Here is a 13,973-nt window from a genome sequence, read left to right as displayed (position 1 = left end):
CTTTTCCTAGTATTATAGTGTTTGTTTGTTTTTAAATCAGTTTAACTTGCCTGAGTTGCTCAACTGAAGATGTTTAATTTTACCTGTAGCCTGTTTTGCTCACGAGGTGTAATAGATTGTGGAATCTTAGTAGACCTTAGTAGACGCACGCTGCTGAGAGTGGCAGCGATCAGCTCCGATGACCGTGGTGCTTGTAAATAAGGCAAATGCGCCATCTAGTGGGATGCAGCATGTTTATTCGTGTTGGAGCAATGACAAGTACTACTAACAAAACAAAAGATGCACAGGGTAAAAAAAAATAATCATAAACTCAAGCCCAACAAAGATAACAGATGGGCATAACTGTAACATTACATAGTAATGATTACTAGTACTACCAAAATTTCTCTATTTTACTTTTCAACTCCAACTTGAACTATTCATCCCCTTTTTTCAGCTGCCATTAAGACAAAAGGATGACACTTATGCATTGCATCAAACTGTGATGCACAAAATAAATTAAATTAAATCAAAACAATAAATAAAGTGTGCATTAAACAGGGGGCAGTGCAATACAGTACAGGACTCAACTGATATAGTGCAGTTAGGCAGTATAGCCTATAACAGCTGTTCAGCATCCATAGTAATCCACAGTCAGTGCCATAATCATCCAGTCAGTGTCATATTCATCCATAGTCAGTATAATAATATGATATCGCGCAGACCCTCGTCCTCCACCACATTAATTGGCCTGCAAGCCGTAGCCACACCCATTTAGCCCCCGCTGTTGAAAGTTGGCGTGTGGTGGACGCGGCCAGTGGTCTCCGTGCCACACCATCCAACGTGGTTTGCTTTACCTCAGAAGGGGGCGGAGGGCTCTCCGCGTCAGCTGTATGCTTCGCAGACAAGTGAAACGTAAGACTGCTCGTACTCCGGTGGAAACTAAATACAGCTTTACAGTAAATGCATATCACTTTTGTCCTGTCAAGACTGCCATCTGGCAGGGTTTTGAAGTGGAACTTTCCATTTACAATTGACGCCTTATCCACGTTAGTCCTTCCTAGTGCTCATCTACGCTCAGTGTCTTTTTCTTTTTTTTGTTGTGCTTACAAGCCGGCTGCAAGCGTGTGACTGTGTGCTGTGAGTCAATTCATTTCCCGTTTCCACAATCTACGGAGCGGCCAAAGGTTCAAAAAGCACCGTGTGCGTTAATCGCGGCGTTGACACCCTTACTTTTTATATGAAGAAACCGATCAAATTTTTCCAACCAATTGTTCGCCACTTCTTTGAACTTGTGGATGAATGCTGTGCATCCCACATGGAACGCCAACCTTCCTCTGATATTTCCATGCTTAGTTCTTTCTGCCATTTGGCTTTGATGTATCCTGCGTTTGTTGCTGTTCTGTTTCTGAAGGCCCTGATAGATTTTAGAAATGATTTTTCTCTTCATCTTTTTACAGGCTGCGATCAGAATATCTATCACTATATTGCCCTCTCCAGATGATGTTGGTTTGATTCTTTTATCATAGTAATCTCTTAATTGCATGTATCGAAAGAAATCTTTGTTTCCTCGTCCAAATTCCTTTTTCAACTCTCCAAAACTTTTTAAAACCCCCTTGTGAACGAGTGTGCATACTGCAGTTATACCCCTATCTCACCATCGTCTGTACTCAATGTCTGTGGTTCCTGGTTCAAATCTGGGATCAAGAGAAGGCCACATTAGTAGTTTCCCTCCATATGGTTTTCTTTTACCATCTTACTCCAGATAGTCGGTGTGTGCTTAATAATTTCATTTTGGCTTTGTTGAGCTGATTTAGTTCTTATGTCTCCTACTAATGCCAGTGTGAGAGTCGTTTCTCTGCCGGCCTCTATCTATTTCCATCGTGCCTGATATTGAGGGCAGCATGTACACATGTAACTTGTTGCCTGTGTATTTACCATAGGTTTCTATTATCAACATCAAATGAGGTAATGTTCTGTCCGGGTCTTGGAGAACCAAAATAATATCATCAGCAAAAAGCCCTGTTAGATGTCCCTGCTCTCCTATATGTATTCCTTTTAGATTGTTACTTTGTCTGATCATTTGTGCCAGCGGCTCAATGAACATAGCAAACAATGTAGCGCTAAGGCAACATCCTTGACGAGTACCATTAATCTTTATCCTTGCCGTAGGTTCTTGGTAGAGACCTTGAATACACTGTATTAACTTTTCTTGGAACCCCAGTTTCCCAAGAACTTGATACAGAAATCTCCAATTCACACAGCCAAGGCTCACCAGTAACAGCTCGCAGGCCCTGCTTTTGGATCTGATCTATTATGTATAGGACCCGTCTAATGTCTTCTTGAGTCTGCCTACCTGTTAAAAAAGCTGACTGATTGGAAGTCCATCTCGTCCCCTTAAATTTCAAAGCGTAACAAACCTGTGTAGCCCGAGGAATTTTATTATAGTTTATTTCCGAGGGTGCAACTCCCCAGGTGGCGTTGTCAGGCAACCCCCCTCCTCCCATTTTCCTTTATACCCACCATCAGAATTGTCTCCGCCTCCGCCAGACCCTCCCCCTTGCCGTATATTCTTGGTAGAGACCTTGAATACACTGTATTAACTTTTCTTGGAACCCTAGTTTCCCAAGAACTTGATACAGAAATCTCCAATTCACACAGTCAAGGCTCACCAGTAACAACTTTTGGAGCTGATCTATTATGTATAGGACAGTCCTAGGGCTGGACGATATAGAAAAAAAGCATATCGATATAAAAAAAAAGTCATATTGATCGATATCGATAATTATCAAAAAAATTTAAAACATATTTTAATTGCAGCGCTGGATGTTTTATACTATTACTTCATGACAGACTTTTAATAAAGAACACACGAGCACTGAATTCAAATTCAAACTTTTATTCAACCACCTTTTTTAAACACAACTGAATTGTTTGTTTGTTTTTATTATTATTATTATTATTATTATTATTATTATTATTATTATTATTATTATCATTATTATTATTATCATTATTATTATTATTATTATTATTATTATTATTATTTATTTATTTATTTATTTATTTAAAAAAATAGGCTGAGATAGGGCTCGAACGTGCGACTCGACCAGAGGTCTGAAGTTGTGGCGGTTAACAGCTCGTTTTGCACTGATTCCCTGCACTCGTTGTACAGACGAGGAAGAGCTGTGTTTGAAAAATACTTGCAGTCTGGAACTTCATATCGCGGGTCAAGAGTGGCGAGAAGCTGTTTGAAGCCAAGCTTTTCAACGGTGGTTATTGGCAGCATATCCCTTGCTATGAAGTATGTTACTACATGGGTGATGTCCTTATGGCGCTTGGACGCTTTGTCGTATTTACTGCAAGAAGTCCAGTTTGGTCTGCTTTACTTGCTTGGTGCTGGCGCTGGCAGCGGATTCCTCCGACAACGTGGAGCCGCTGGGTCTGCGTTTGCGATTGGTTGGAGGAAGAAATGACCGTAATATTAAGCTACATGATTAGCTATGATGAAAAAGGAAGTGAAACTTTTTCTATCAAACTTTTTATCCACCCCTTTTTTTCCTATCGCAGCACACGTCTATCGATCGATATATATCGTTATCGAACTATCGTCCAGCCCTAGACGGTCCCGTCTAATGTTATCTTGAGTCTGCCTACCTGTTATAAAACCTGACTGATCCTCATCTATCAAGTCCGGCATAAAACTTTCAAGTCTTTTTGAGATGATTGAAGTAAAGATCTTCTAGTCAACATTTAAGATTGAAATGGGCCTATACGATTCACAAAGTTCCTTATTTTTCCCTTCTTTTGGAATAACTGGAATGACAGCCTCTTTCCATGAGGGAGGCCGTTTGCCCTCTGTCAGAGTCAGATTAAAAGAATTTAGGAGTATCGGGGTTAATTCTTCTCCAAATGTTTTATACCACTCACTAGGAAACCCATCACTACCTGGCGCTTTGGTTGATTTTAAGCCTGCTAATGGCAGCATCTATTTCTTTTTTGGTTATACTGGAAATGAGTTTTCTATTTTGCTCATCTCCAATGGCTGGTAGGTCCAATGAGTCAAGGAATTCTTTCATCTCACAATCTTCTTCAGCCGTGAGTTGGGTATATAGATTTTCATAGTAATCTTTAAAAACCCTCTCTATTTCTTCAGGTTCAAGTAGTAGCTGTTTCGTTAATGGGTCTCTAATTTTACATATTGCATGAGAAGCTTGCTGGGCTTTTATTCCTCTTGCTTAATATTTGGTTGATTTACAGCCTGATTCATAGTGGGTCTGTTTAATGAATTTCAGCTTTTTCTCAACATCTAGCCTCAAGACATCGTCTATTTCCCTTCTGACACCGATTATTTGTTGTGACACTGTATCGTCCTCATTGCTTTTGTGTTGCTGTTCCAGAGTTGTTCATTGGTTTACCAGCTTCTTGTAACCTTCTTCTTTATGTGGCAGGTGGGTTTGCCCCCACCTTCGCGTCATCAATCACACCTGCGCCGGAGTGCAATTTTTGCGTCCCTCAGTGCGTTTACATGGTACTAGAGAAATTTGAATTATTGCCTTAGTCCGATTCCAATCGGAGTTTGAGAACTCCGATTGGAATCGGAGAACTCCGATTGAGACACCCAGATAATGCGATTGGAATTCTAATTTCTCGGCCATGTATACGCCTTAGTCGAACGATTAACTGGACAACGCAAGTGAGCACGCGCCACCGCACAACTACGTCGTCTAACAAAACAGACGGCGCGAAACAACCAGCAAACGCGAATAAGAATGTTGACATTTGGAGAGAGGATGAGACCGGGGCGATGCTTTCTCTTCTAAAAGAGATGGACATATTAAAATTACACACAACAGAGACCTTTTTTAAAAGGGTAGCGCAGCAAATGCAGGGCTCCGGCTTTGCGCAGCCCTGAACAAATACGTATTTGTTCGTATTTATATTTCTACCTTTTCGTTCATATTTTTTGTAAGTTAGAAGAATTTCAACTTGTAAATAAAAGCACAGCAAAGAGATGTTTTTCTGATTTGTTTTTATTTCGATAATTTCGCTGTTATTCTGCTGGAAACGGCACAAGCTTCCTCCACGGTCGGCTCTTTAATGAGCGTGTGTATAACTGAAGACACCGTTCCTTTGCAAAACCTGTACACAAACTCTCCCACCAGTCTGCGCAGAACCCGCATCCAACAAGAACGAGAGTTTGGGGTCCGTGGCGACGGCACAAAGCGTAGCATCGAAGACATTGTGTTGTTGTAGCCCTCCAACAGCAACACAACAACACAACGCGGACACTTTTCCTTTGATTTTGGTTTATTTGGTTTAGACAATTCAGTTTGTCTGTTTCTTTTGTTAGCGTAACCACTTTCTTTGGTTGGTTTTCTTTTCTTTGTTTTGTTGTGAAATTTTGGTGAAACTTTGGGTTTTCTATTGAGTAGCGATTTTGTTATAGTTTGATTTCCTTTTTTAGTTCATTAATATCTTGTTCCCCAGTGATCGTTACCTTTTTGTTATGGGGGTTTTGGTCGTGTGTGTGTGTGTGTGTGTGTGTGTGTGTGTGTGTGTGTGTGTGTGTGTGTGTGTGTGTGTGTGTGTGTGTGTGTGTGTGTGTGTGCGCGAAGAATAAATAAGGAGTTGGCATAGCGTGAATTTTGGCTTGTAGTGATTCCCTTAGCTTTGTTTATTCCCTTTTTTGAGTTTTCTTTGGTTTCTTTTGGCCCTGTTCCCCTTATTTTCTTATGTTGAACAGTCTTTTTGGTATGGTTCTTATTTCTTTGACACTCAGGCAGCTAAACTTGGTCTATTTTAAATCGTTGTCAAATAAAGCTGTTTCATTGGAAGTCCGTCTCGTCCTCTTAAATTTCAAAGCGTAACGAACCTGTGTAGCCCGTGGAATTTTATTATAGTTTATTTCCTGGGGTGCAACTCCCCAGGTGGCGTTGTCAGGCAACCCCCCCCCCCCACCACCACCCCAATTTTCCTTTATACCCACCTTTATACCCACCATCAGAATTGTCTCCACCTCCACCAGACCCTCCCCCTCGCCACATCTAGTCTTTTTTTGATAGGCTGCCCTCGCTATTAACCTCCCTCTCATCACAGCTTTAATTGTGTCCCACAGTATGGTAGTGTCTACTGGACTATCTATGTTCTCCTCCATAGAGCATTTAATCTCTTTCTTAACCTCCTCCAGTGTTTTTGGATTATTTAGCATACCCACATTTAATCTCCAAAGTGTGTTTTTCTTCCTCTTATTTAGACAAATAATAAGGTAATTAATACTGTGTCAGTACAAGTCAGTCGTTCCTATTTTACATTCCTCTATTCTGTATCTGTCTGTAATGTTAATAAAAAAAATAGTCCTCTGTAACGGGTGGAGGTCCCTCCAAACATCAAACATCCCTAGTTCGGCTAGAGAGACGTTGACAAGTTTCGACAGGCGGGTCTGACTTCTGTTGCCATTAGTTGTGTCGAGTTTAGCTTTTAAATCATGTTGAAATCCCCTGCACATATTAGGATTCCTTCACTTTCCACAGCTATGATCTCAAACAGTGATTTCAAAAAGCACTTGTCCAACCCTGGACCAAAGTAACTGAGTTATCATCCAATTTCCCTTTGACTATTACATATCTCCCTTCTTTGTCATTTATTTTTTTAACAACTTCAAAACTGATAGAATTAGAGATTAATATTGTGACACCTCTCTTTGGGCCTTTCCTGAACAAGCTAAAAAAAACATTTCTAGGCAGTCAAAAATCTAACCTAACTTAGAAATGACACTTGAACCTGCAATGAGTATTTTAGTCGTTCTAAATGAGTCCAACGTTAGAAAAAAAGGAGCGACCCGGACTTCCCACAGTCTCTTTTCTATTAACATGGGAATTCAATTTTAATAATTTCTCAACTAAAAACACCGGTCATACTAGAACATCCCTACCAGCTTTCTTCCCTGTATTCTCTGAATTTAATCAAAGAATCTTTTAAACTCTTGTAGCTTTTCTCTGGCTCGTGTCGCTGCTGATGCGTAGCCCCTCCAGGATCCCTCCTTGCACTGCCACTCCGTCGTAGTGCGGGGCACCGAGTGCCGCAGGCCCCTCCGCACCCGTCGTCACCACCGTCTTCTCCGCCAGGCCGCGTCTCGCCAATTCCTCCTTTACCTCCTCTGCGCTGTTGTAGGTTCGAGTTCCCGTATCCCAGTGGGTCCTCATCTTGGTGAATGGCGTCTGGAAGCGGATGCCCTTCTCCTTCAGGATTCTTTTAGCAGTGTTGTACTCCTTTCTCTTTTGGACCATCTCTGTCGCGTAATCGTGATGGAATGACGGTACTTTATTCCCCAGTTCTATTTTCTTTGTCCATAGCTCTCTCAGGACCCTCTCTTTGGTAGTAAATTCCAGAAAGTTAACAATGATGGATCTCGGTTGGGCACCGTCCGCTGGCTTCTGTGCAAATGAGCGGTGTGCTCTCTGAATTTGGAAATTAAAATCTGCTGGCAGGTGCAGTTCGCTTTTCAGCAGGTCTTCCACAAACTTGGCCACAGATTCTCCCTCCTCTCCTTCAGTGACTCCATAGATACGTAGGTTGTTTCTCCTCGGCCTGGACTCCAGGTCAGTTAACTTGTCCTGAAGAGCTTTTTGTTCTCTCAGTGATATGACCAGAGCGTCATTAGCTTCCTGTGCCCAACGTTCTAGCTTTTCAATCCACGACTCAGCCTCGTTGATCTTGCCGGTCTGGAGCTCCTGTTCGGTGATGACTTTCGCAAGTTGTTGATTTATTTCGTCTTTGAAGTCGTCCAAGTCTTTTTCCACATCGTTCCTCAGTGTTTCTCCAAACGTGCGAAGGACTTCTTTTGATTCCGTTTTTAAATCCTGTATCTCCTTGCTAATAATTTCTATGTCCGAGCCCTTTTTCGCGTCGTTAGTCAAGAGGAGTTCGTTTCGCCATCTCCCTCTGTTTCAGAGCAAGCTGGTAGTTCCGCCATATTGTCTGTTACTGTCACAGTACTTTTCCATTCAGCATGCCAGCCACTCCCACCTCATCAGCCACTCCATTCACCTGTGCTCACAGCTGCTCTTCATCTGCAATCAGCTCAGTATATATGCTCCTGCTCCACACCCATTCTTTGCCAGATTGTTCTTTGTCCCCATGCAAGACCTTCCAGCGTTTCTCTGCCTGATCACCCGTTGTCGACCGAGCCTGTCCCTGACCCGATCCAGCTTGGATTTCCCTGGTGTTCTGACCTGCCCGCTTCCGCTCTTGGTAATCCGCCTCCTGCCTTCTCGGTTCCGACCCCGTTTTTCCCTGACGTCCTGCCTCCCAGCAACCCGACCAGCCTTCAGTCCCCGACCTGCCTCGTCCGCCAGCTCCCCGGCAACCCGACCAGCCTCCTGCCCCCAACCACGTCTACAGCCTCTGCGTCTCTGGTGTCTGTCTGCCTGTTCCCTGGCCCTTGTTGGTTCGGGCCTGCTACTGATCCAACACCTACCCCCTCATTGCAATTTCTACTACGCTGTTTGTGCTGCATTTGGGTTCACACCACGCCCCGTTTCAGTTACCGTGTTTCTGTTTTGGTTGAATCGAGTTTTCTTTCCCATTCCAACGTTCCCCTGATCACTTTGTAGTTAATATGATATCTGACAATAGTCATTCAAGTTTTCGGGGAGTTTTTACCCTAGACGGTCGAGAGCCCTGGTGTCGCGCAGTCTACCGCTTTATGGCCAAACCAGAAGTCCCTTCCCTCTAGCCTTTTCAAGGGGGAGGTGGCTAGACTCGGCTCTTGTGGGACGAGAAGCAGAAGGCCTGTCCGATCGGGGGGGAAGATGAGATGACATTTTTGTGGGTCAACACAAACTCATCTGCGAGGACAGCAGCCTTGGACAATGACAACACTTTCTGTTCATTCAAGAACATTACCACCTTCTCTGGCAAAGAGTCTTTAAAATCTTCTAAAAGAACGAGCTCACGGAGTGACTCAAAATCATTTTTGACATCATTAGCTGCACACCATTTATCAAAGAGGTTGCTTTTCTCCCATGCAAACTCGACAAAGGTTTGACCACTAGATTTTCTATGGTTCCTAAATTTTTGCCGGTAGGGCTCAGGAACAAGCTCATAAGCAGGAAAAATTGCTTCCTTTCCAACATCATATTGCAGGCTGTCTTCTAAGAAAAGAGCAGACACCAACTCCTGTGCTTTTCCCACCCGCTTGCATTGGAGAAGGACAGGCCACATGTCTCTTGGCCAGTTGAGTGGCGAAGCTATTCGCTCCAAGGCACTGAATTATGAATTCTGTACCTACCTACAACCCCCCCCCCCTTCCGTGGCCCGCCGACTCGATGCAGGTCTGTCATGTGGCCCGTTGCTAAAAAAGTTTGCCCACCCTCTATACAGACAGTGAGTTGGAGCAAGCTCGTAAGCACTACTTCCAGATGGCCCGCCCTGCCAGTGAGGGGAAATGTGTCATGTTCAAAGAGCTGAGATGCAGGCTGGTGAGAAACACTGTCACCAGCATGATTTCTATCTTGAGAGCCAGTCAGCAAGGAGAGGGGGCCCGGTACCCTTCTAAGCATGAAGTCACTGCAATGGCTAAAAGACTCGTGGAGTATTATCCCATGCTGAAGGATTAAGACAAAACAATGAAACATGTAAGTGATTATATTATTTTGCGCACTTTTTGTGAAAAAAGTGTGAAGATTTTGAAGCGTGTGGTTATTTTTGGCTGATACTTTTTTTTTATCTGTGCATGTTCACTTTCCATCTTTATTTGTTCTTTCAATGAGTGAAATTTTATTTACCAAGCGAGCACTTACAAGAATCTTCACAAGAGATTCACCAGAGAGGGGCCACAAGAAGAAAAGGCATCGCACTGACTTCTCAGCAAGTGACCAAGAAGAAGATCATGATGCAGACTCAATTGGTGGATCAACAATTATTTTGTGTCACACACCAGGGCGCAGTTCTGATAATGGCCACACTTCACGTGAGTAGAAACATGTCCATTTTAATAATAATAACAATGTATGAAAGCTAGGCAATGTTATGATAGTTTTGGATATCATGATATATCACAGGCATTTTTACATTTGAATTGTCATTTGATATATTTTGATGCTCCAAACAATTTCATCCATTTGACTGATTTGTCTCCTCCATTTCATCAGCCAAAGATGGTCTGACAGCACAGGCCAGACATTATCAGACCCTGCAGGAGCTGTACAAGAAACCAAAACCCAACCAAGATGCTGTCTCCCAAATTCTTGACCTGCAGTTTCAAGCAAGAAGATCCTTCATCGATAGTGATGTTCTGAAAGAACAGGACAAGGCCAACAAAGATCCTGGATGCATATCCATGTGTCAAGGATCTTTATCGTGTAAGTGATTAACTTGTTTTGGTTTATGATGAAAAGCAAGCATTTTTGCAGATTTTAACATTGACTTGCATTATAGGCGATGAATGAGCTGCGGCGCATTCTGGATAAGGGCAACAGAAAATTCATTGATGAACTAAAAAAAGAGATGGGAAGACTTCTGCACCAATGTGTAATTTTATGGTGTTTGGAAAAAAAATGAAGTGATGAAGCCACGCATAACGCTGGTTGTAGTTCAGTAGAGTCATTTTGCTGTGTCTCTAATTGACTGTGTAGCTGTTTCCTTGGACATAGGATGGTTTATGTTGCGCTGAATGAATAGATGCAGAATGGTAATACTCTTCATGCTGAAAAAATAAGATTTTTTTTGTGATCAACACAAACCTAATAAGACTCATTTTTAGGAAGACTAACTTTGAACTCAAAGTTGATTTGTTCTATTCCAGTGGAATATTCCATCGCGCTGCTCAGGGCACTCCCCACACTCTTTCCTTCACCAAGTCCACCACCGAAGAAGCTGGGACATGCCAGTGAGGCACTGCTTCATGTCATTCAGGTAAAAGTTTGTTCGCATTTTCTCACATTCAACACTTCATAGTTCCATGCATGGATGTGGCGTTTCCTTCTTCTTTTTCTTTAGCCAACAGAAGATCCCACAATGTACTCACAGAAGAGGTCTTTCTGCACCCCTGTGTTGCTGTTTGATGGGACCCGCTGTCTCATCTGTCTTGGAGCCACTCCCGCCACCACGCTTGCCAAGGAAGACTTGAGTGACGGTCTGCTTCATCTGATGGATTACTACTATGCCCTGCACCTCACATATCCAAAAGTGTGTGGCAACCCTTCTCTCTGTCATTCAGACAGAAGTGCTACAGGACACTATCCATGAGTGAGACACCACAGCCTCATACAAAAAAGACCATGGCAGAATGGAAAGATTTTATTGGGGAGTAGAGCTGTGTACTAGGCATAGGTAGTGATACACTCCCCTAAACATGTTATCAGTGGTGATAGGAACACAACACTATATGCTGTCCCCATACTGTTTTTTTTTTTTTATTGTAACTGAGTGTCAGGGAATCTGAATCAATGTTCAATAATGATGACGGTGAATATTGTAACAATTGTTACTTGCGTTCTAGAAATGATTGCTTGAGATTGTTTTAAGATGCAATGCCTTTGTGACGTTTTTATTACAAGGCAGTGAAGGCACTGTCAGCAATTTAAGTGAATAAATAGTTGTTGACAATATTAATTCTGTTTGATTAATTATTTTTTTTGGAGGGGGAGTGGGCGTAGGGGGGTGTGGATGCTTTGTCTCATTTTGAGAAAAAAAAAGCTCATATTGTGAACACTTAAATTAAGAAGAATTGCACTGTTAGTAGGTCTGGTTTTAAGATCTTTTCATTCAAATTAAGAAAGAAGCAAACGTGAAAAAAGAATTGAGAAGCTAGGATCAAGTTTATTTGACTTAGTACAGTCCTTGGAATGAGTGCTTTACTGTTTATTTCAAGAGTTTTTCCATTCTTCAAATGCCTAGATATATCGTCTTATTTTAAGAAATCTTACCAAGTCTAAATATCTTACTGCATTGGCAGATAATTTGACTTGTTTCTAGCCTGTTCTTTCTCAATTTAAGTGTTTGTTTCTTAGATATATTTTGCAGTGTGTGGACACCGAGGGGAGCTCTAGAATTGGCTCATTCAACCAACCAACGAGCCAATCAGCAGTGGCGTCACAGGCCCTCCTCCTTCTTTGTTCTCTCTCTCACTTTGACTTCTGCACTGGACAGCCAGGTTTGTGGAGGGAAGGTTGGAACAAAGTAAGGACGGGGTACCCCATACATTCATGTACGTAGAGTCACTAAGTCTTAAACTCACCAGGTTTGTATCGCATATCGATAGCCCTAATGCCACACAAGTCTATGAGGGTCCAAGGTCAACTTTGTCCGAGAGACATGGGGCCACTTTCAGGTTCATCAGGATCCTTCAGGACACACCCACGCCAAATTTGGGGCTTCTAGCCCATGAGGAACCCCAAAACCCTCACTCTAATTCCAGCCTTATCGCTAACCCTAATCACAAGTCTATGAGGGTCAAAGGTCAACTTTGTCCTAGAGACATGGGGCCACTTGCTTTTTCATCAGGAGCCCCCAAGAAGCGCACACGCCAAATTTGGGGCTTCTAGTTCTTGAGGAACCCCAAAACCCTAACCCTAGTTTCAGCCTTATCGTTAACCCTAATTCAATGCAAGTCCATGGAGGTCAAAGGTCAAATTTGTCCCAGAGACATGGGGCCACTTTCAGGTTCATCAGGATCCTCCAGGACACACCCATGCCAAATTTGGGGCTTCTAGCCCATGAGGAACCCCGAAACCCTCACTCTAATTCCAGCCTTATCGCTAAACCCTAATGCAGTGCAAGTCTATGAAGGTCAAAGCTCAACTTTGTCCGAGAGACATCAAGTGTTTTTTTCATGAATCATTCATAAATGTTAAGAGTTTGCTTTGTGGCGAATTCACAATAAAAATACATTGACACTGTCAAAGATGGACTCAAGCACTATTATTGAACTATACTGTATTTTTTGAGTGATGTGCTTTTGACAAGTGCTGCGCAAAGGAGGCCCATTTGTTTTTGTTTTTTTGAAGGGGGCCCAAAATTCCTGGCGGCGCCCCTGAGCGGGCATCTCCAGCACCAAGGCAGTGGAGCTGCCGGCCACGAGAGAAGATATAACCAGTCCATTGAAACCATTTGTTTGGTCTAGTGAGTGGCAACAGTCTTTTGAGGATCTTAAGTGCCTTCTCAGCTGTAACCCTGTCCTGTCTGTTCCAAATTTTTCCTCATTGGCTAGAAGCCCCAAATCTAGCGTGGGCGCTTCTTGGGGGCTCCTGATGAAAAAGCAAGTGGCCCCATGTCTCTAGGACAAAGTTGAAAATTCACCCCATAGACTTGCATTGAATTAGGGTTAACAATAAGGCTGAAACTAGGGTTAGGGTTAGGCTTAGCTGAAATTAGGGTTAGGGTTTCGGGGTTCCTCAAGTACTAGAAGCCCCAAATTTGGTGTGGGCGCTTCTTGGGGGCTCCTGATGAAAAAGCAAGTGGCCCCATGTCTCTAGGACATAGTTGAAAATTCACCCCATAGACTTGCATTGAATTAGGGTTAACAATAAGGCTGAAACTAGGGTTAGGGTTAGGCTTAGCTGAAATTAGGGTTAGGGTTTCGGGGTTCCTCAAGTACTAGAAGCCCCAAATTTGGCGTGGGTGCTTCTTGGGGGCTCCTGATGAAAAAGCAAGTGGCCCCATATCTGTAGGACAAAGTTGAAATTTCACCCCATAGACTTGTATGGCATTAGGGTTAGGGTCCAAGAGTACACATACACATTTTCTTTTGCTTTATTGATTTAAGCTCATCGTCTCCAGCTGCAAAGGTACAGAAACCTTTCTGTGTTTTGATGTCGTGTGTGCGAAAACATCACTTTTTTCTGTAAACTTGTGTTATCATTGTCCTTCATTGAAAATGACACAATCTTTCATTTCATTGTTCAGATGCCGAACACCAAGGCATTTCGTCGCTCTCTGGCCATGAAACGACGCCTGGAGCAAAAACGGGATTGGACACGTTTTCCACCTCG

Source organism: Nelusetta ayraudi, unplaced genomic scaffold (genome assembly GCF_046127955.1).
Source record: "Nelusetta ayraudi isolate G7.1 ecotype Tasmania unplaced genomic scaffold, CSIRO-AGI_Nayr_v1 ptg000038l, whole genome shotgun sequence".
Classification (NCBI taxonomy): domain Eukaryota; kingdom Metazoa; phylum Chordata; class Actinopteri; order Tetraodontiformes; family Monacanthidae; genus Nelusetta; species Nelusetta ayraudi.
The sequence above is the reverse complement of the archived record's forward strand: the minus strand, read 5'-3'. Positions refer to the sequence as shown.